Here is a 20,622-nt window from a genome sequence, read left to right on the forward strand (position 1 = left end):
CCCCCACCCTGCCCTACCTTCCCGCCTGCAATGATGTGTTTCAATCAGCAATGCCAATTAGTAACTTAAAATGCAACCCACTGCCGTTCTATGCATGTTATCACCTGCTTCCCGGAGTGCAAAACTCACTCACCTTGGATATTATGAAGGTGTTAACCTCCTGGAATAGTCTCTGCCTGTTTGGCACCTCCACCTCGTATTAGGTGCAACCCCCATCAGGCTACTTGCCCTTGAAGGCGATGTCGTACAATAACAAAACTATATTTAATGCATGTGTGTCATGAAAAATTCATGTGAATTAAAAAAAATTTCCCTGGATTTTCATCAAGGCCTCTGATTTCCCCTTGATATTGGGAAGTATTAGCAGTCAGTAAAGTGGGGCTAATGGTAACAAACCTATATCTAGAAGCTCATGATACTATTTATTTTTTTTGTTAGTCTCTAAGGTGCCATAGGACTACCACTAATTTTTAAAGTTACAGACTAACACGGCAACCCCTCTGAGACTGGAAAATACATTTTCAGCCTATGGGTCAGGTCACGTAGTCACTAAACGCCACAATCAATCTTCCGGAGTTTGATTTAGTGAGTCTGAACTAGACTCACTAAATCAAACTCAGATGGTGGCCAGTACACCCGCTTGTGCGAGTGGAAGCTGATGGCCATCCGCTGTGGGGACGGCAGGGAAACTCGAAGCAAGGTACGTCGACACCAGCTACATAATTAACGTAGCTGGAGTTAGGTCTCTTGATCTGACCTTCCCCTTTAGTGTAGACTCAGTGTGACCAGTGCTAGGAAACAATTGACTGTATTAGATTGCATGTTTATTCTGACTGGCCTCCAACACTATGCAAAACTTGGATCCTAGGCAGGCACTTGGACTGCCAGATCCTGCATTCTCCATGTCCCCAGCTACAGCACTGCTCAAAGCTGCATAGCACATGGGAGCTAAACTGGCTTTGCATCTGAGTTAAAACTCCTGTCAGTGTGAGGCTTTAGATCAATGACTTGATCACAGCTTTAACCCATTGGCAGCCAGTCCTTTGACTCAAATATAATTGGACCCTATTTGTTCTACCCGCACCCAATTGGGATGGGTTCTGGGCCAGGTAGGGAATGGTCTAACGTGCTTTGGTGCCCTCCATCATGGCTGGCCAGTCAATCTAGGAGGTCAAAACCCTACTTTAAGCCTGGTTTTAAAATGCTGGCTCGCTGGTATCAATGTGGTACCAAACCTAGCCAGGATCCATTGTAACACTGAAATGGACGCCGTATGTCGCATCCACACTGTGTTTCAAGACCTGACCCTGGATTGGCGGGGGTGTGGACAAGCTTACGGCCTGGTAATCCTGCCTTCCAGCTGGCGTTCCCGTGTGTCTCGCTATCGCAGATCATAGCGGTGTGAGACGCCTCGAGATTTCTCCTCTATTCCTGGGCAGTCTTGCAATATTATTCTGCTCTTTCACTAATTACCCCGAGCCCAGCAGGCCTTCAGTAAGCTCAGCTCCTGGCATTTGAGAGAGACATGATGAAAGGTCTACTTATTGCAGAAGCCTTTTAAGAAATCACGCCCACCTCATTTAGAATTTCCTGCTCTAATAATGTCTATTTTAGTCCTTGTGGAGTTTTTTCCCTCAGGCCGGCTTGTCAGGTCTGGCCACGGACCGCTTTTAAAGTGCTACAGGGCACCCCATTCCTTTCATCCATGTCAGAGCGGCCTTCTGTTCTCTCCCTGATGTCTCTCTGGGCCTGAGTTTGAGACTAACAGATCTGTTTGGGCATAAGCTTTCATGGGTAAAAACCAAGATGCATCTGACAAAGTTGTCTTGACCCAGAAAAGCTTATGCCCAAAGAAATCTGTTAATTCCTGAGGACTCCTTGTTGTTTTTGTAGATCCAGACTCTCACAGCCCTTGCACTGAGACTTGTCATCCTGGATAAAGCGTGGGGCAGAGTTAAGGCTGACTGGTGACCTTCAGCTTTAGCGGCTACCCTAATTCTGACTTGTGCTTGCAGAATTCATTAAGCTGGGAGCAAGGAAGGGGGCTCTGTCTCTGTTCAGTGATCCCCTTTCCTGTGGATGGTTAGGAATAATCATGCTACTTCCTTAGTGCACTAATTTGGGACTTACAGCCCAGTGGAAATCAGTTTTTGTCTGGTGGCCTATTCTCACCAGTCCTCCAGCCGCGTTCTCCTGATGCCGTACGCACCTGTCCCATCGAACCCCAAACTATGACCCCTTTTATCTGTCTCCAGTCATGAGCAACGTTCCCTCGAATTCTGTCCATCTGTGTGGAATAAATTTTATGTGCACCTCAGCATGTGTGGCTGTGCACCACCAGTAGAAACACATGCAGTGGTCAGCTGAGGGAGGTGTGCTAATGAGCTGGGCGGCATTGGAATCGCTCAGGGGCGGCTACTCCAATGCTCATTTTACAGGGAACACTGGTTGAGGGAAAGATGCTTATGTCCACAGCACCATCTAGCAGGGCAGCTCTGAGCTGCTCTAACGCTGGCGTTTATTTCCTGGTCCAATAGTCCTTCCTCGTTGCCTAATGCCTGATTCACGCACCCTCCCCTCCTGGCACACCCGCCCGTGTGTGCTGCTTAGTCAGCTGTCGCGGGACATCTGATCATTTGGTGGTTGATTGTAGGTATTAGATGGATTTAGAGATTTGGGTTTATTGCTTTCGCGATTATAGTCAAACCCTCTTAATATCACTCCTGGCTTAACACGCTCCCCCTGATTATCCACAAAGCCCAACCCCCGAAGCGCTTCCAGTGCCCTAGCAGGCGACAGGCGATTACGGGCTGTTCCTGCCGTTCCAGCTGCCTGCAGCCCCCGCGCGACGCTGAAAGGGCCTGACAGCATTATGCTAACGTACTCCGCGGCGTCTAATGAGCTCTGTCTGTCTCCTCGGCCCTTCGTACATCCAGCCTCTCCGGAGAGGGTATGACCAGGGCCTGCCCCTCCTTGCTCTCCAGGGGGGTTCATTCTGGTCGCAGCCAGGGAGCGCCTAGCTCCGGGGGCAGTTAAAGGGTCGACCGTGGTGGCCTGAGCAGAGTTCATGGCCTCTGCCTGGTTCCTAGGGGACAGGTTTCCACGTCAGTCCCACCGCGCGGGGATCCCCTTGAAGGGAGTTGGGCTCAGCTGCCCTGGGGCCTGCGTGGCTCCCAGGTTGTGGAACGGAGAGGCCGGAGTGGGTGCCTAGGCCTCTTGGGCGTTCGGGGCAGCCTGAGCTTCCCTCAGCCAGGGGGGCAGGAGCTCTGGGGAGGAGAGGCACGCAGCTGAGGGGTGGGGGGAAGTGAAAGGCCGGAAGGGCTGCCTGGAGTGGGGGCTCCGAAAATCCGGGGCTGCTGGAGAGCGCTCGGAAGGGAGTGGCCTGGCAGGCAGGCAGGGCCGTGCTGAGGGTGGACAGCGCCCAGTGCAGGGTCCCATGGGTTCAGGATGACATGGGAGCACCCTGCAGTGCTAGCTGCAGAGCCGGTGCAGGTATCCCTCCCGCAATCTGCCCATTGTGGGGGTAGGGCTGGGAACGATTCCCACCCCGAGGGACAGACCCTGCTTAGCGTGGGGAGGGCACAAACCCTCTTCTGCCAGGGGGAAGGACTGTGTTCTGGACTCCTTACGGCCCTTCCCCTTCAGGGGGCTAAGGCGGCTGGCCTGAGGGCGGCACCTCAACTCTCCCATCCCTTGTGGGGCGAGCAGAGGCCGCCACTGAAAGGGAAGGGAAGTCCAGGCACGTGGCAGGACGCTGTAACGGGCCCTCTCCTGGTGCCCTTGCGGAGTTGTGCCTGCTCGCCCCATGTCGAACGTGGCCCTGCGGTCGTTGTGGCTGGGGGCTCCTGAGTCCTGTTGCGAGCAAACCTTGGCTCCAGCGTGGGGGTGTGCCCGGAAGGCTTCCCTTCTGACAGCAAGCAGAGGGCTGAGCTGTCAGCGTTGCCCCCCCTTGTGAGCTGGGGGTTAGGAAAAGCCGTCTGGAAGGAGACGACTTATCTGATCTGTCTTGCTTTTTAATAGCAGCAAGAACGGGTGGTGCTTGGGGTACCCCCCCGTGGTGCTTGGGGTACCCCCCCGTGGTGCTTGGGGTAAAGAAGTCACAGCTTTATTCAACCCAGTGCTCCACTTCTCCCTTTTTTCCACAAGACCATCCAGAGCGACCCTGTTTTTCCAGTGTTCCTTGAGCGCGTGTGAAATCTCTGCTTTGCGCTCCCCCTCACCCTCAGAAACTCGCTGAGAAGCCTGATGCTGCTGCACACTAATGCTGCTTTCTCCTGGGGCGTTGGCCATTTGGCCTCCCCACCTGACACTTCCCACCCTCCTCCAATGTCAGTGTGCTCTCTAGAATGCAAGAATTGGTCCCCCCCTCTCCACAAGGGAATCCTTGTGCCAAAAAAATGTAAGAACCGTGTATTCACACCCTGTAGTTACACCTCTTGTGCAAAGGATGTCTTGGGACCCTTTGAAAACTCCTACCCCACTGATAATTGCTGGGCTCGCGTGGGGCCAGCACGCAGGGCGTGTTGAGTTAGGCTGGGATTATCGCTAGCGTGCGTTTGAACCCGGCACGTCAAGGGGAGTTGGTAAACACGTCTGCCCTCGACAAAGGAGCTTGTTTGCTTCGGTGACCAGCCAGGTCGTTCGGCAGAGGAGACGAAAGTCCGTGTTTGACCTAGTGGGTAAGCAGAGCTGGGGAGGAGACAGCCGGGTGCCTGTGCCCCACCAGAAAGAAAGTTGGGGGTTTTATATTTCAAAGAACACACTGTCCGTCTGCTGCTCACTCAACGGTTCAGTCCCCAGCCTCAGTCTCTTGTGAGCAGTGCAATCAGCCAGTTTATAATGCAGTGACTTCAACTTTATACTTCCAAGTGTGTGGAGAGGGTCCTTTCCAGCCAGGAGAGTAGATGGCGATCTACCTGTCTCTTACGTAAATTAAGTGTGGTGGCTCCAAACCATGGAAGCCCCATGTGTGCCCGGGAAGGATGGGAAGTGCACTGGCAGGCGGAAAACAGCGTGAGGCCATCCTGCCCCTTGGAGAAGGCTCCTTGAACTCCAGAAGACACAAGCAAGGTGCCAAGACCACCTTGGCATTTCATCGCCCTTGAGACAAGGGAACTGAGCTTTCTGCAAACAGAGAGATGGGGCTGTAAGTGTCTGGAAACTGAATATTAGGCCCCTTGACCAAAACTGTCCCTTGCTGGGATGAAGTCTGGCTTCTAGTATGTGTTCCCTTGAATTTGCTCAAACCCTTTCCCACTTCATCCCTGTCAGTGGGCCTTGCTTAACCCGTGTTCCCCACTTCAGTGGTGTTGAAGCCGTGTTGGTCCCAGAATATTAGAGCCCCGGTTGGTGAGGTAATACCTTGCGTTGGCCCAACTTGTGTGTCTGTAGCTAGCTAGTGGCTTAGCTTTACTCTACACCGACTCCATGCTGAGTTACGTGGAAGGGTGCATTCCCTCCACAGTGAACACAAGCTGTGATGTGCTTTTGTGTCTTTAGAACAGGGGTGGGCAATGATTTTTGGTGGGGGACCATTCTGAGGCTTTGGAAGGTGGTTGAGGGCCACACTTTTCTGTGGAGGAGGTGCAGGGTCCAGGATGGTGCAGAGGGGCGCATGGGGTGAGGTCTGAGAGGGAGGGTGCTGTGACCTGGGTCAGGGAGGGAATGTGGTTGCAAGAGAGGATTCTGGCTTGGGGGAGGGGTGTAGGAAGGGATACAGGGTCGGGGAGGGAGTTGGGATGTGGGGCAGGGGGATGCAGAGGCTTTGGATGGTGACCTGGGGGAGGGAGTTGGGGTGCAGGAGGGGGTGGGGTACCAGAGGCAGGCTTTGCCTGGGAGGCGCTTTTCTAAGTGTCTCCCGGCCAGCAGCCCTGCAGCACCCCCAAGGCAGGCCGGGCTCCCTGCCTGCTGCAACACCAGATGGCTTAAAACTGAAGACTGCTCCCTCCATGTGGCTCTCAGCTCCTGGAGGGGTGAGAGGCTTGCACTGTCCCATCCTCCCAGGCCAGTCTCTCAGCTCCTATTGGCTGGTTGTTTCCGTCCAATAGGAACTCAGGATTGGGCTGGAGGCGGGGAGACCACACACAGCCTCCCCTGCCCTTCAGAGCAGAGGCATATGGAGCAGCTGTGCACTTAGATCAGCAGCTGCTGCATGCCTGAGGGTCCAGGCAGGGGGGTCCAGGCTGCATCCGGTGGCTTGGCGGGTCAGATCCGGCCCATGAGAGGCATCTTGCCCACCCTTGCTTTAGAAGAGCAAAGGAACCTGATTCCTCTGAGCTGTCCAGGAGAGGGCTGGGTAATACAGAGCACGTGGCTTTGGGAAAACCAGGAGGGGAGGTGTGCTGCGGTCGTCGGCTGCGTACTACCAAGGTGGGGCTTTAGACAGGCTGCTGGGGTCTGAGCTGCTGGACGAGGGCTGTCTAGCACACAGCCATTTCAGGGTGTGACTTACATGAGCACCCCAAGGCTGGGAGCTACCGAAGCAAAGCCTTGTAAGGCACCCAGGGTGGCAGGGCAAGTAGTAACCAGGGCTGCCTGAATACCAGAATGGGTGGTAAGTGCCCAACTCCCATAGACTGCCAACTCCCAGGTTTAAGCATTTCCTTCTAGGGTTGCCTATAGCTGTTTTGCTACAACTGGGAGTTACAGCATCACAAGGCGACGGTCATGCAGATCCCCTGCTGTTCCCCTGCTCAGACAGCTACGTAGTAGGGTTGGAAGGCACTTGGAGAGGCTATCTAGGCCAGCCCCTTGTGCAGAGGCAGGACCAAGCAAACCTAGAACACCTTGGATACTTTTCTCTCCCTGGTTCTTAAACCTCCAGTGATGGGGATTCACCCGTCTGCTTTGGAAGCCTAATCCAGAGCTGACGATCTGTAGACATTAGGACAAGATTTAATTACAACTTACATCTCCATTTCATTCCTGTCCTACTCTTAGTTGGTCAGTGAATTGATCCGTCCTCTTTTTATAACAGCCCTTACCATATTTGAAGATGGTTATCCGGTCACCATCTCCGTTGCCTCACGGGTCAAGTCTTCTAAACTTCTTAGCACTTTTTGCTGCTCTTCCCTGGACTCTCTCCAGTCTTTCCCATAGCGTGGCACTTCGCACGGGGTCCAGTCGTCCAGGCCTCACCAATGCCGAGTAGATGGGACTGGTATCGTCACGGGACACGCGTGTATAATCCCAGGTGCATAACTAACCTTCTTGCAATTGCGTCACTTGGCACTGAATCAGCCACTACAATAAGGGGCTTTGATGGAGCCAGGAAGTGGATCCAAACGTGGATCCATGGTATGGAGACAGCACAAAGTGGCAAGGAGCCAAACTCCTTATTTACCAAGAGATGCAGGAGCCCATCCTGCAAGGCCTCGTAATAAGAATACCTAGAATCGCAGAGACAGGAACTAATTATTCACCTCTTCCCCCCGTGAGCGAAGCAGAACCCCCGTTTTGAGACCGTGAAACTGAGGCTCTGCACGGAGCATGGTCAATAGTGATTTGCGATTGACGGCTGAGCTTGGTACTTGGAATGTGTCTCCTCACCTTGCATTCCATCCCCCAAACCACATGGCTTCTCTACTAGCGTGTGCTTCAGAGACAGCAATGGCACCACGTTCCCGTACGGTTTTCAGTACGTGGGAGGTAAGTCTAGGTGTGCTCACCCTTCGTGCCAGCAGGGGGAGCCGTTGTAACTCTCTAGACCGACAATAGTAGCTTGCTGGGGTAAGGAGCAGAAGTGGAGCTCGCGTTGGTGATGCCAGTGTTGGTGGTCTGGGCTCAGTTCCTGGTTAGCTGATAGCCACTAAAAGCTGTGTTGACAGGCAGACCGTTTGGCTGATCTTAGGCCATCTGAGGCTGGCAGGCAGGCAGGCGACACCTGGCGCTAAAGGCTGCCTGGATTTCTCCAGTGGCACAAGCATTTCTGGGCCCCTGAGCTGCCAGGACATGAGACGGGCAAAGCCGTGGGTTTCCTGTCCTGCCACGTTCAGGGTTTCCCAAGTCCATTTTCTAAGACCAGACCAGCCTGGAAGCCAGAGGCCAAGCAGAATCTGCCCGGGTTTTCTGGGCTCCTGCAGAACAGACTAGGCATGTCCTCGACTGTAATTGAAATAGATGGATGCAGAATGTCTCCGCGCATCATCCTTTACCTTGGTGAATGGAGACATATGTTTCAGTTTCTGCTAATTCAGTGGGGGAGCTCCGGTTCATTCTCTAGCGCACACATACCGATCGTCCCTGGCAAGAGGCATCCCTGCTCGATGCGCACCGCTTTGTACGGTAGCGCTCTGCTGGAGCAGCCATCTGTGCCGCTGCCGTGGAAAAACACCGGAGCCCAAGGGGGCCGCGACGAGCCGGGTTGGCACCTGCCCGGCGGGCCTCACTGCTTGCTGCTCGAATAAGGCTGTTCTGGGGGGAAAGCCGAATGGGCAGCTCCGTTCCTTCCGTTCGCTAGAGCAGCCGTCCGCAAACTTTTTTGTTTTCTCGCAACCCACTTGGAGAAAATCGTTTGCCCGCGACCCAACGTGATTATATCTCTTGAGTGGCGCGTGGGCTCCAGTGTCAGGCCGGGAATTGGGACTTGGGGTGCAGGAGGCAGCTCTTGGCTGGGTCAGGGCACTGGGGCACAGGCAAACCTCTGATGGCTCCCAGTTAGCAGCACAGCAGAGGTGCTAAGGTGGGCGTCGTCCTATCCTGCCCCCGGGGACCGCTCGGCACCCTGGAAGTGGGCAGCAGCAGATCCGGTTCCTAGATGGAGGCACGCAAGCGGTTGTGCGTGTTGCTCTCGCCAGCAGGCACTGCCCCTTCTGCAGTGGGGAGCCCCTAGCCCCCTACTTGGGAACCAGGCCTGCCGCTGGCCTCTTCCGGGTGCCAGGACAGGCAGGCAGCCTGCTTTTTGCATCCCCCCTCGTCACCTGATCGGCCTGCAGCAAGGCGACCGGCCTGACATTGCGTGACCCACCGCTGGGCCGCGCCCGGTACTCTGAAAACAGCTGCGCTATGGGGGAGTGTGTGTGTGTGAGGGGCAAGCGGTGCCTAGTTTGGCCGCACAGCTTGGCTGCGGAGTGCTGTGCGCGTATTGCCGCCGCCTATGGAACGGTACCCCTCCGCTGCACTGAGTGTTTGGGGGGGGGGTCTCGGCTGCTAGGCTGGTTGTGTCTGGGGGGAAGGGCATGTGCCACGCTGGCTTCACGTACCACTGCCCTCGGTGCGGGGGCGCGGCTGGTGAGCTCCCTTGAGAACATCTCTCTGCTTGGTCAGTGGAGCTGCTAATTCGCTGGCTCACGTGTCACCCCCTATTGGCTGGGGGAACACAGGGGCCAGCTCCCCATCCTCCCAGATCTTGAGGCCTCCGCTGCCCCCTGCTGGCAGCATTTCAGGGTGCCACTTGCGCAGCAGTGAAGTCCCTTGAAATTTCGTACAGGTGCTGTCCTATCGCAACCCAGCGCCCAGCCAGCGCTTTCAATAGCTCCCTGCTGGCTTTTGCCACCACTCAGCCTGCTCTTGCCGCACACCCACTGGGGGGACACAGTTGTGACTGGGCTGCTGCCAACCATGTGACTTCCGGAGTCCGGATGAGACCAAAGCCATGGTTAAGACGCTCTGTCTCGGTACTTGGCACAGGCTTTTTACTTACTTGCACACCTTTTTTACTTTGCACGTTTGCTTTGTGAATTGCACGAGGAGTTCCTCTAGTTCCGTGTTTGCGCACGCCTTCGGCCTTGCCTGCTTTGTGCAATTGTAGACAAATATTCACACCGCGGCTAACGCTGGTTCTGCTCCAGCACTGGTGCCCGCGTGGTGTAAATGCTGAACGCACCAGGGCTCCCAAACGGACATCCTAAACAACCCCTGCCTTTGCAGGAGCTATGCAATTTAGGTAGCAGAGAATATGTTCAAGAATAGGAGCCTAAATTTAGGGGACCTAAATCCACATTCAGGTATCTAAGGATTGGCTTGGCCAAAATGCTTACGTGATTTAGGGGCAGGCATGGACTTCAATAGGCCGCAATGCTTTATCCACACGACCATCCTTCCTCTTTGTGACTAACGCAGCCTAGGGAGTTTAGCGTGATGAATCCCATTTTGCAGATCAGTTCACAGAGACTAAGGAACTTATTGGAGAGCCTTGAAGGCTGGTGACAGAACCCAGGTGGCTCGGGGCCAGCCCCTGCACTCTGTCCAGGGGCATGAAAAGTTGGTGTGTTCTAGGATTTGGGTAGAAACCGCTAATTCCTCTCCCCAGCTGAGCAGATCTGGCGCTTGCTGTGCCTGGAAACCTCCCAGCCAACCGCATGAGGAGCTGTGATCAGAGACGCTTGGTCCTGCTACTAAAGAAGTGACTTGCTGCTTAGCTGGCTTGCTGGGATGTTTGCCTAGCGAGACTCGCACTCCCTCATTCCGCAGATTGATTCTGCCTTCAACATGATTTTAATTGCCACAGTGTCGCACTGCTGTTCTGTGGCTGGTGGCTTGTTTCCAGGGCCGCACGCCTGAAACCCGCAGGGTCGCGTCCGGGAGGAGCGTGGCAGGGCGTTTTCTGTGGCAATGAGGTGTGAAGGAGGCACAGCAGGCGGCTCGCAGCTGGGCACTTCTGCCAACCGGCCCGTAGTAAAAGACTGCTTTCAATGTAGCCGCGAGGCTTCACCTTGCTACGGGGCGGCCTTGCTTTTCCTCGGGCAAGCCAGCCACGTTATCGGCGCTGGGAGTGTCACACGGCTTTAGGCTGAGAGGTGAGGCCCAGGGGCTCTAGACATACATAGTCCCTGGCTCAAAGAATGAAGACTCGAAACGTCACACACAAGGCCGGAGAGAGGGAAGAGTCAGATGTGCTGCCCAAAGTCCTAGGGCTGGCCGGAGCACAGTTTTCCATCCTGGGAGACTTTGAGACTTCAAAACTCTTTCCCACTGGGCTGAAAGCTGGGCGGGGGTGACCTGAGTGTCCACCATGCACTGTCGACACTGCCTTCCCCACTAAAAGCTTTGGATGAGACAGCAGGGTTTTCCACCAGTCCACAATCCGGAGCTGGCTCTCTGGCTGGAGGCAGGTGCAGCATTAGAACAAAATCCAGGCTCTATCATCCTCCTCCAAACGTCCCTGTCCAACCACTCCCACCATGAAACCATTCCTCCAACACCCCGGTTCAAAGACTCCCCTGCTGCTGCTCATGGACAGGCCTGATCCAAACCCCGCTTTCAATGGGCCTCCGTACCAGCCCCAAGCTGCTCTGGGGGCGCTCCCCTTCCAGCATCCTCTCAGACTTCGAGATGTGCCCCCTGCCTGGTGGCGGGCTGTTGTAAGCTCCCCAAAGGATCTTGACCTCGGGGTGCAGCCCCTCAGGTTTTTCCTTCCCTGGAATCCGTTTCCCTTTTAAAATGCCCCCCCCCCCCCCCCCCCCCCCCCCCCCCCCGGCTCTGGAAATTACTGTGGTCTGTCTACAACAATCAGAAATCTCTTTGATCAGTACCAAAAATGAACCACTGGACCAATGGGGCTGTGAGGATTTAAAGCCCCAATTCTCACATGCTTTAGCCTATGGAGAGTTTCACTTTTCCTGTACCACAAGGCCCATGCTGGCGCTACAGCTTATGATATAGCCTAGAGAAGTAGGGCTGGAGGAAAAAAGATGAAAATCAGAATACTTTGAACTGACTTAACTTGGGGTCTGATGGACCAAGTTCAAATGAACCCCCCTCCCCTCCGCAATACATTGCGGATTTCTTTAAAGTGTATTTATATTACCCGAAAAACTGGGTGATTCCTTGGTTTTGAAGGCATAAATTGTGACCCAGTGCCTACCTATGTTAATGGCTTTTTCTGTGGTCTTAGTAAGTGCTAGCACAGGACTCTAAACAGTGATTTGTTTGATTTGATCTGATTGGGTTCTCTGGCAATTCTGAAAAGGATACAGGATCCGTTTGGCCTGACAATGTTTTTATTTAGGTGTGGAGCATTGTTTAACTCTAGCCTGTTTGAGAACGGCAAGAGATGTCAAACGGCAAAGTTATTTTAATGGAAAAATCAAAACAATTTTGAAAATGTCAATGAAACGTTTAGACTCCTTGTTTTGGTTTAAACCGTGCAAAAAAAATCAACACCAATGTGTGGTGTGGTGTGTGTGTGTGTGTGGGGGGGGGGGGGTCCTTGTCAAGTTTTTGGACGAAATGTTTCTCCTGGCTCTCTGCCCTGTTATTCATGAGCGCAGCTGCTGCCTGAGAGCGGAACTGGAAGCTGGGGCGGCGAAGGCAAGTAAGATGTGAATTTTGGCCCGGGTCCCGTGGCAGGTCAGCGTGTGCGGATCAGCTGTTCTCATGCTGCTGTCAGGTACCGAGGGGGCTTGACGCTGCCGCAGAGAAAGTCCCCTTCGTGCTCTGATGTGTCCCCTCTGCTGGCCGGCCCGAAGGGAGGGGAAGGAGCTTCCCTCTATCCAGCCGCCCCTCGTGGGCAGTGTGCGCACCGCATGCGAATGGAGTCCAGCTTCTCCGCAGCCGTGGGAAGCGCTGGCCCCATTTTACAGGTGGGGACCCGCGAGGCAGCTTAAGCCGTTTGCTCCAGGGGCAGAGCCAGGAATCGCCTCCGGCGTCCCCGGCTGGGGACTTGGCAGGCGGCGAGGGTCTGCTGGTTAATTGGGGGTAAGAGACGGCTCCGGTGGAGAGACCCGGCTCCGGGGAGCGTGTCCCCCCCTCGGGACTGGGGGGGCGGGGTGATGGTGGCCGGCTGCGGGCTGATGCCGGGAATCGGGAGCGGCCCGGAGGTTACAGCCCCCCTCTCCCTGCCCCATCCCCTCTCCAAAGCCAGGCGCGTCTCTACCCCTCCTCGTCCGGGGCGCACCCAAAGTGGGGCAGCGGAGGGGGGGTCCCTCTTGCTCCGCTCCCGGCGCGGGCTCGGCCGTGGCCGGTGCAGGCTTCCCCGCGCCCGCTAGGGGGCTGTGCGCCGGGCCGGGCCGGGAGCGGCGGCGGGGGGCGGGCAGGGAGGTGGGGGGGGAACCATGCTGCTGAAATTTAAGCCCGAGCCAGCCGCAGCCGAGCCAGCGCCGGGGCTCTGCGCTGCGCGCCGCCGGGCTGAGCAGGGGCGGCCGGCTGGGGCCGGGAGCCGCCGGTTCCCTAGGGCACCTGCCGCCGCCGGAGCGCGCCGCCCGACTCGCTGTCCCCGCGGCTGGCCGGGCGCGCCGGAGCCGGGCTGCCGGTAAGTGCGGGCGGCGGGCGTTCAGCACCGCGGACAGCGCCGCGGGGAGCCGCGGGGAGCCGGCAGCCTGGCCGCAGGGGGACGCCACAAGTGGAGGGCTGGCCCCGGGGCGCAGGGCGGGGGCTGCCGGGGATCGGGCCCGGGGGGTGGGGTGGCAGCGCGGGGCTGCTCTGCCCGGGGAAGGCCCGGGGGCAGGGGCCAGGCTGGGTGCGCTCCTGTGCCCGGAGCCGCCACCGCGGCGCTCGGCGCCCGCCCGGGGAGAACGCTCCCTCCAGCGCGCCGCGGAGGCCGGGCCGGGCCTGGGTTGGCCCCCGCCCGGGACAAGCCGGACTCCGCTCCGCGCTGCCCGTCAGCCTGGTTGCGCCCAGCCCCGTGGCGAGCTCCCTCCTGCCCGCCCGCGTCCCCGCAGCGCGAGGGGGCGTGGGGGCTGGTCGCTGGCCTGCTCCCCTCCGGGGCTGTCGCCCAGCCCCCCAGCAGGCTGTCGCGGGAGCCCCCCCTTCCTGGTGCTTCTGGGAACCCCTCAATCCACATGTGGCCGCCTTGGTTCTCGCTGCATCTGGCGCTCAGGGCTCCCTGTGCGAACCCCTCCTCGGCCGCCTCCCCCCAGAAGTGGCTGCATTCCGGGGGAGGCGCAAGGTGCAGCAGCTGTCTGGCCCGGTGGGTTGTCAAACCCGGGGGATCATGCCGGACTCCCCCGGATTTCCAAGGCGACCCAAGACTGGGGGTGGGACCCAAACCAGAGGCGCCTGGCGCTGCCAGTCGGGAAGTTCAGCTGCTGTGCGGTGTAACCCAGCTCTCCCTTGGCAGGCCTCCGGGGGGGAGGGGGGGCTGGGGGCAGGGGAAATCGGGGCGTTTCCCTGACGGTCACTGCCAAGGTAAGATGCTGACTGGCGGAGGCCGAGTTTGAACCCAGGTGCTGGACACTGCAGAGGGCAGAGTTTGGGTCTGGTTGGTGGTTCTGTTCTCCCCTCTGAAAAGTACCTTCCGGCTTCAAGATCTCAGGCAAACAGCCTGCAATGGAGCTGGGAGAATCCGGCCCTGTGCTAGTGGACTAGGGAGATGTTTTGCTCCCCCTCTGGGCCTGGGAGTCGCACCTGCATTACCCCCTGTAGACAGTGTTCCCCTGTGTTTGAAATAGCCCCCTCCCATCCCTACTCATGGACATGCTCCCTCCCCCCAGCAGATCCTGTTTGGTTCCAGGTTGTGACTGAGTCTAAGTGCAAGTCCTGGGTGTTACAAGTCCAGTTTGGTTTTGCCTGGTTTATTCCTCCACCCCCCCCCCCCCCCCCAGTACAGTATCGTGGGTTTGTTCAGCGAATCCAGCGTGGTTCTGTAGGAGGATCTGTTCTGTTAATGAGCGAGTCTAGGTGTAAATAAGAGGCTGGCTGGTAAAGGAAGGGAATGCGGTGCAAGGTACAAATCCACCCCCTGAGCGTGCATTTGGACATGCCACCCTGCTCATGTACAGCTCATGAAACAACCCAGAACATCCAGTTGCTTTTGCTTTTCTCTGCCGGCTGCTTTTTGTATCATCCTCTCCCCCAGAATTAACCTAATAGTTACCCAGAAAACTGCTGCCTTTTTTGGGTGTTTGGGGGGGGGGGTAGAAACTGATTTCTACTCAAACTTTTTAAATAATCACTGATACATTTTGGAGAAATATAAAACAAAATACATATCAAATGAAAGGGCTGGAGGGCGGGTAACTGTCGCTTTTCCTGTGTGGGGGCCAGTTTTCGGGGCTGGATGGTGCTTTGCTCTCTGGAAACAAGACAGTCCCCCTGTCTGTGTGTGCTAGCTAGTTTGCCGGGGCCTGTATTACTCGAGGAATGTCTGTTTTACCCTTGGATTTTTGGCCACCTTTCTAATTGCTCTCTCCCCCTGGCTCTTCCAGTGCCGGCTGGGTGTGCGTGTGAGTTATATCGCCGGGCAGGGACGCAGCCGTGTAATAAATGCATGTAAAGGCCGGGCAAGGACAAACAGTGAAACACAAACTCTGGCACTAGATAGGCACTGCAGCTCGCGCCGCAGCCTGGGCAGAGCGGGGCCTCCGGTCGGTTCGTTCAGCTCTGGGGGATTAAATGCCCCGCCAGTCGATCGGCCGCACAGGGATAGGCGAGTTGGGGTGCTTGCTCCTACACTTGTCTGGCAGGGCCCTGAGGAGCCATGGTGAGCAGCACTGGGGACTGAAGCGGCCTTCAGAGCTCAGTCCCGTCAGTCTGTCTGAATTGCTGTAGGGCTGCTCCCCGTCTCGCTCAGCCCTGTGGCTCCTGCTGCCCCCAGGTGGAGCAGAGCGGGGAGCCAGTGGGCCAAGAGAGAGCTAACCCAGTAGGGAAGGCTGCTGCCCTCTGCAACCCTGCTGTTGTCCATTTACCGTGGCCTTTGTGAGCTTGGGCCTCTGCCTCATCCCTGGGAAATAAGACTTAACCCTGGAGACAGTGCTGGGGATGAGGAGCGTTGGGACCCCGGCTCCCCGTCCAAACCAGCAGCCTCTGATTGCAGCTGGGTGACCTGTAAGTCTGGGTGCCCGAGAGCCGCTCTTCATGGCGAGGCCTCCTTATCACAGCTGCCGCCCCGTGTGGCGATCTCCGCAGAGCCACCCGCCGCCGGGGGTCGAGTGCCCGCAGGCAGGCGGAGACGCTGGCACGGCGGTAGCCAGTCGTGTGCGCGGGCAGCAGGCTCCGGCACCGTTCTCGGGGGAGACGCCTCTTCCCCTGCGTGGTCCATCCCCTGAAGGTAGCGCTGGGCTGGGAAGGGGAGGACTCCGCAGAGCCGCGAGGTCCAGGGCAAAGCAGCCCTCTCCTGACCCAGAAAGCGACGGGCGTGTCTGGCTGCAAAGGAGAAGGGGCTAGTGACTTGCGCACTGCAGGGAGGAAGGGCTCTGGGCCTGACTTGCTGTGTGACTGTGGACTTCTCCCGGCCCAATTCTCTTCCGCCGGAGCCCAGAACTTCTGAGTTAGGCCCCTGTCTCTGTGCCGCCCAGCTCCCCCTCACCGTGGGGAAAGGGGGCGACGATCCAGATCTACCCACCTCCTAGGGGTGCTCGCCACGCTCGTAAGGCCTTGGTGACTCTTGGAAGGTGCTGTAGAGGCACAATCGTGCCAGGCAGTGGTTCTTTGGCCAGACGTGCCGTCCGTGGGGGGTGACGGCCAGTCCGGACCCCGTGGAAAGGCTCCTCTGAGTTTATACTCTAAGGGTACGTCTAAACTACATGGCTCCGTCGACGGAGCCATGTAGATTTGTTGTTTTGGCAAAGTCAAATGAAGCCGCGATTTAAATGATCACGGCTTCATTTAAATTTACGTGGCTGCCGCACTGAGCCGACAAACAGCTGATCGGCTATTTGTCCGCTCAGCGCGCTAGTCTGGATGCTCCCCTGCCCCATCAAAGCCCTTTGTCGGCAGCCCTGGTAAACCTCATCCCACGAGGAATAACGGGGCGGCCGACAAAGAGCTTTGATGTCGGTAGGGGAGCGTCCAGACTAGTGCGCTGAGCGGACAAACAACCGATCAGCTGTTTGTTGGCTCAACACGGCAGCCATGTAAATTTAAATGAAGCCACGATCATTTAAATCACGGCTTCATTTGACTTTGCCTATAACCCTAATCTACATGGCTCTGCCGACAGAGGCATGTAGTCTAGACACAGCCTCAGGGAATGGCTCTACCACTGGAAGTCACACCCCCATGAAAATCGCTCTGCTAGCCGAAGCCCTGGTCTAGGAGCCTTTGCGCGAGTATTATTTCATGGGGGAACTGGTGCAAACGCCACCAGCGTTAGAGCCCCGGCTGGTGTAGAGCACGTCTCTGCCAGGGGAGTTTGCCGGTGTAAACACGCCAGAAAACGCACTGCACTGTTGGTGAGCCCTTAGATGTGAGAGCGCCCTGCCCCCTGGGGCATCCAACGCTGGCGCTGTTCCTGGAGTGACCCAAATAAAGTATTCTCCGGGGCGATGGGTTGAGACTTGCTTCCGGCAGTTGCCTCTCAGCTGTGCAATGTTGGGAGGGGAGACACTTAATTTAGCCCTCAAACCTGCTATTCCTGAGCCACCTTCCCCTCAAAGAAGTGAGCAGGCAGGGGGAGGCTGTGGAAAGAGCCGCTTGCAAGGCCGGGAAGAAACCCCCCAGCATCTAATGGTTTTGTCCCCATATCCTGGGTCCTCCATTTGCAGGTGTGTTTATGGGGGGAGGCCCAATGTGAATTTCGGGGTGGTGAGAGGTATCGCCCCGAGCCCAGGAGAGCAAAGGCCATTTGAGACCTCGCCCCGTTGGACTGGTCTAGCTGCTCCCCTGTGGGAAGGGGAAGAAGCGATGCTGCTCTACCGCACGCCCATGCTGGTACAAGAGCGCCCATGCTGAGCCTGGGTCTGGCTAGATCCGTAAATTGCCACAGTCGCTGAGCCCAATCAGGAGCCCCGTATAACATCTGTGCATAGACCAGGCCTCACTTGGGACCCCATGTGACGGCGCGTTGGGGGTCCCCCGTCTCCTGCACCCCAAAATGGCACAGACTGCATCAGCCGGTGGAATAGAGGAAGTTTATTGCCTCTCCAGGATACAGCACAGCACAGATGTAATCTGGTCACAAAGCTGGGCTAGGATGCCTCAGGCCCCCTTGAGATGGGGGAGACTGGGCCCCTAAACTCCAGCTCCTCTCCTTAGGCTGTCTCCTCCATGCTCCCAGACAGCCAGCCAACAATTAACTACCTCTCCTCCAGCCCTGCCCCCCAGCCAGGGCAGCATTCCACCTTCCTTTGTTCCTCCCCAATGGGGGGGGTGGCTGGCCATACTGGTTTGCATAGTGACTCATCCTGTTTTGCTGGGTCGTGGTACCCACGGCAGCCAGTGGGGGTTACCCCAGAGCCAGCAGCATAGAAAGCAGCCAGGTACCCCCACTACGTCACACCCCAGACCATCTACAGGGCAGGTAGGAGGGCCCCGAGATCTGATCTGCCCATTTAGTGACCGTCTCAAGGGGGACTCTGCAATGCAACCCCTACTATCATATCGAATGAAGAGGGGCTTTGTCTCCGTAGCCCAGTCAGCACTGGCTGGGAGCGGCCAACGAGGGTGGGACTTAGAACCAGCTGGTACGGAGGCCTCAGACCCCTTATACACCAGCCACTGCTGGGTGAGAACTGTGCTCCCTGCTGCCCCGGGGAGGTACCTGGAAGCAAAAGGACTCTGGCCTGGCCTCCCGCTCCATGTGTGTGCAGACTTGTCTTGAGTCCGTAGCAAATAAACGCAGAGCGAGAGGGAGCGTAACCGTGTAGGGCCCGAAGTGGGGCATGCAGCATGTTCTCTAAGCAGCCATTAAGTAATCCTCAGTTAGATGGTGAAAAGTCAATGAATTGATGGAACTGCTCAAGCTGAAGAGACACAAACCCGGCCCGCAGGAGCTGGGGCAGGGTGCGACGTGAGCCGGCTTTCGTTGGTCATCTGTTTTCTCTAATTGTGTCCATAACGAGAGATTCAACGGCAGCTTCATTGAATGCTGCTCCCCCAAAGAGAGACGCTTCCCTGGCCACAACGGGATTTGGCCTACAGGTGTAACGGCATCCATAGAAACTCCGAGGGACCGGACCGATGGTGGCACGCTGTAGCTTGGAAGTCCTATCGCTGCAGAAGTGGAGAACCTCCTGTATGATGCGCCATTCATGGACACCGGTGGCCCTAGGCGTGGCTTGCACTGCAGTGGGTAAAATCCCAGTGTAGCCATGGCTGGAATCCAGTGGGACCAGCATGACTCTCATGCATCACTATCCCATAGCCCGGCACTTCCACAGCGGCTTTCGTTGGGCATGTGGGGGCCAGCTCTGCTCGGGAGCTGGCTGGAAGTGATGACTCGGCTTGCTGGCTCTTCCCTACGCAGAAGGTGATCGGTACTCTTGGTAGACAATCCACCCATCTCATGAGGGTGTTGGTATCGCATCATGCTGAAGCCACACCGCCTTAGCGTCTGTGGTGGTGTATGTCAGGCAGAAGGCGCCAGAAGCTCAATGTATTTGAAATGAGCCACGGTGGCGGATTAGTCTGTCTCTTCTCGTCCCTTGTTGGACAGTTCAGGGAGGGAATAAAAGCCGGAATAAAGGGGCAAAAGGAGAGACCCGGGTTCTCGGACACACTCTCCACCCATGTCTCTCAGAAGCAACGCAGGATCTTGCAGCAGCCTGATGTCCCGCAGGAATGGTCTTTTCTGTGAGGGCTTCTGAACCGTTTCTCTAATTATGTCCTGCTGCCGAGTTGCCATGCATGTCGGTTGCTGTACGGTTGTTTTCGTCAGCCGTCTCCTTTTTTTAAGGGGATGATTTGATTCTTGTGTCCTGGAAGCTACAGGAGATCTGTCTAGACTGAGAGGTCAGCTACCAGAGACCGTGGCTCGTTTGTGTGTCTCCTGTTTTTTTTCAAGCTCTCTTGCAGCAGAAGAGCTTGAGCTACTCCTGGGGGAGAATCCAAGTGTTCACCTTGGTTTTAGGGATAAAGAAATCATGTGATGGTGGCAGCGAATCCCCCGCCCCCCTGCCCATCTGTGCATTTGTGGTTCTGGGGGAAGTGTTTGTACCGAGAGCCTGTAGTGGCAAGGTAAAGTTAGAGTCTTTGCGGGCCCTCACCATCTGCACTCGGAGTGCCAGAGTGGGGATCAGCCCTGACACACGGCTTCCCTCTTACACAGGAAAGCCCTGACACAAACCAGTCTCAGGGCATCCAGTACAATTTAATTTGACCACTCGTTAAAAGCTTGTTTCCACTTAGCCCCTAAGTTCTGCGGGGTGATGGTTTCAATCAGATTTTGTTGTCATTTTAAGAACCCGTTGATTAGCCAGCTTGAGGGATGCAAGGCAAAGGAAGGCGTCCAGGCCACGAAGGCTGTCCCTACGAAGCTGGGAGGGAGTCACCTAGAGCAGTGTAGACCTGGCATCAAAACACGTGCAGGAGAGGCCTCTGAGAGAACTGGCTACAGGCCCCCAGGCCTCCTGCTAAGTCTCTTCACTTGGTCAGCAGGTGACAACCTGGGTGAGATTAGCTGGTCGTCTCAGGGTGTGACCAAGCTGTACTGGGGTTGGTCTGTCTGCTGCTGGCCTATTTGACCAGTCCCTCATCGACTGAGCAGCCTTGGGGGCCTTTCCTTCAGTGGAAGGGCCACGACCGCCCGTGCGATACTTGGTGGTGGCAATCCCATGACTGTCCGTAGGTATAAATAATCCATGAGGAGCCGAGCGCCCGTGGGCCGAGGTGCAGCAGAAGCAGTGTTGCTGGGGCGAGGTGCTGGTCTTGGCCACTGCCCAAGGGGTCCGGACTCTGCCCACGGAGCGTGGCTGACTTGAGAGGTACGGACCCAGAAGGAGTTTGCCCACTTGAGTTGATCCCTATGGCCCTGGGAAAGAGGGGTCAGTGTCGTCCCCCACGAAGGCAGCCGGCTCTGGAGAGGTGCCT

General features: G+C 56.6%; 1 protein-coding gene across 2 annotated transcripts in view; it reads left to right on the forward strand.

The window, feature by feature from the left end:
* The window catches only part of TNR (tenascin R), a 242,698-nt gene that overhangs the window by 12,828 nt on the left and 209,248 nt on the right, over window positions 1-20,622 (forward strand). The window contains exon 1 of one of the 2 annotated variants that reach the window (XM_075936915.1): window positions 13,119-13,189. The exons of the other annotated variant lie outside the window; for it this stretch is intronic. The gene's annotated coding sequence lies outside the window, so the exon portion shown is untranslated. Of the gene's footprint in view, window positions 1-13,118; window positions 13,190-20,622 lie in introns of those variants that run through there. 2 annotated transcript variants of the gene reach the window in all.

The sequence above is a fragment of the Pelodiscus sinensis genome, chromosome 9 (assembly GCF_049634645.1).
Source record: "Pelodiscus sinensis isolate JC-2024 chromosome 9, ASM4963464v1, whole genome shotgun sequence".
Lineage (NCBI taxonomy): Eukaryota > Metazoa > Chordata > Testudines > Trionychidae > Pelodiscus > Pelodiscus sinensis.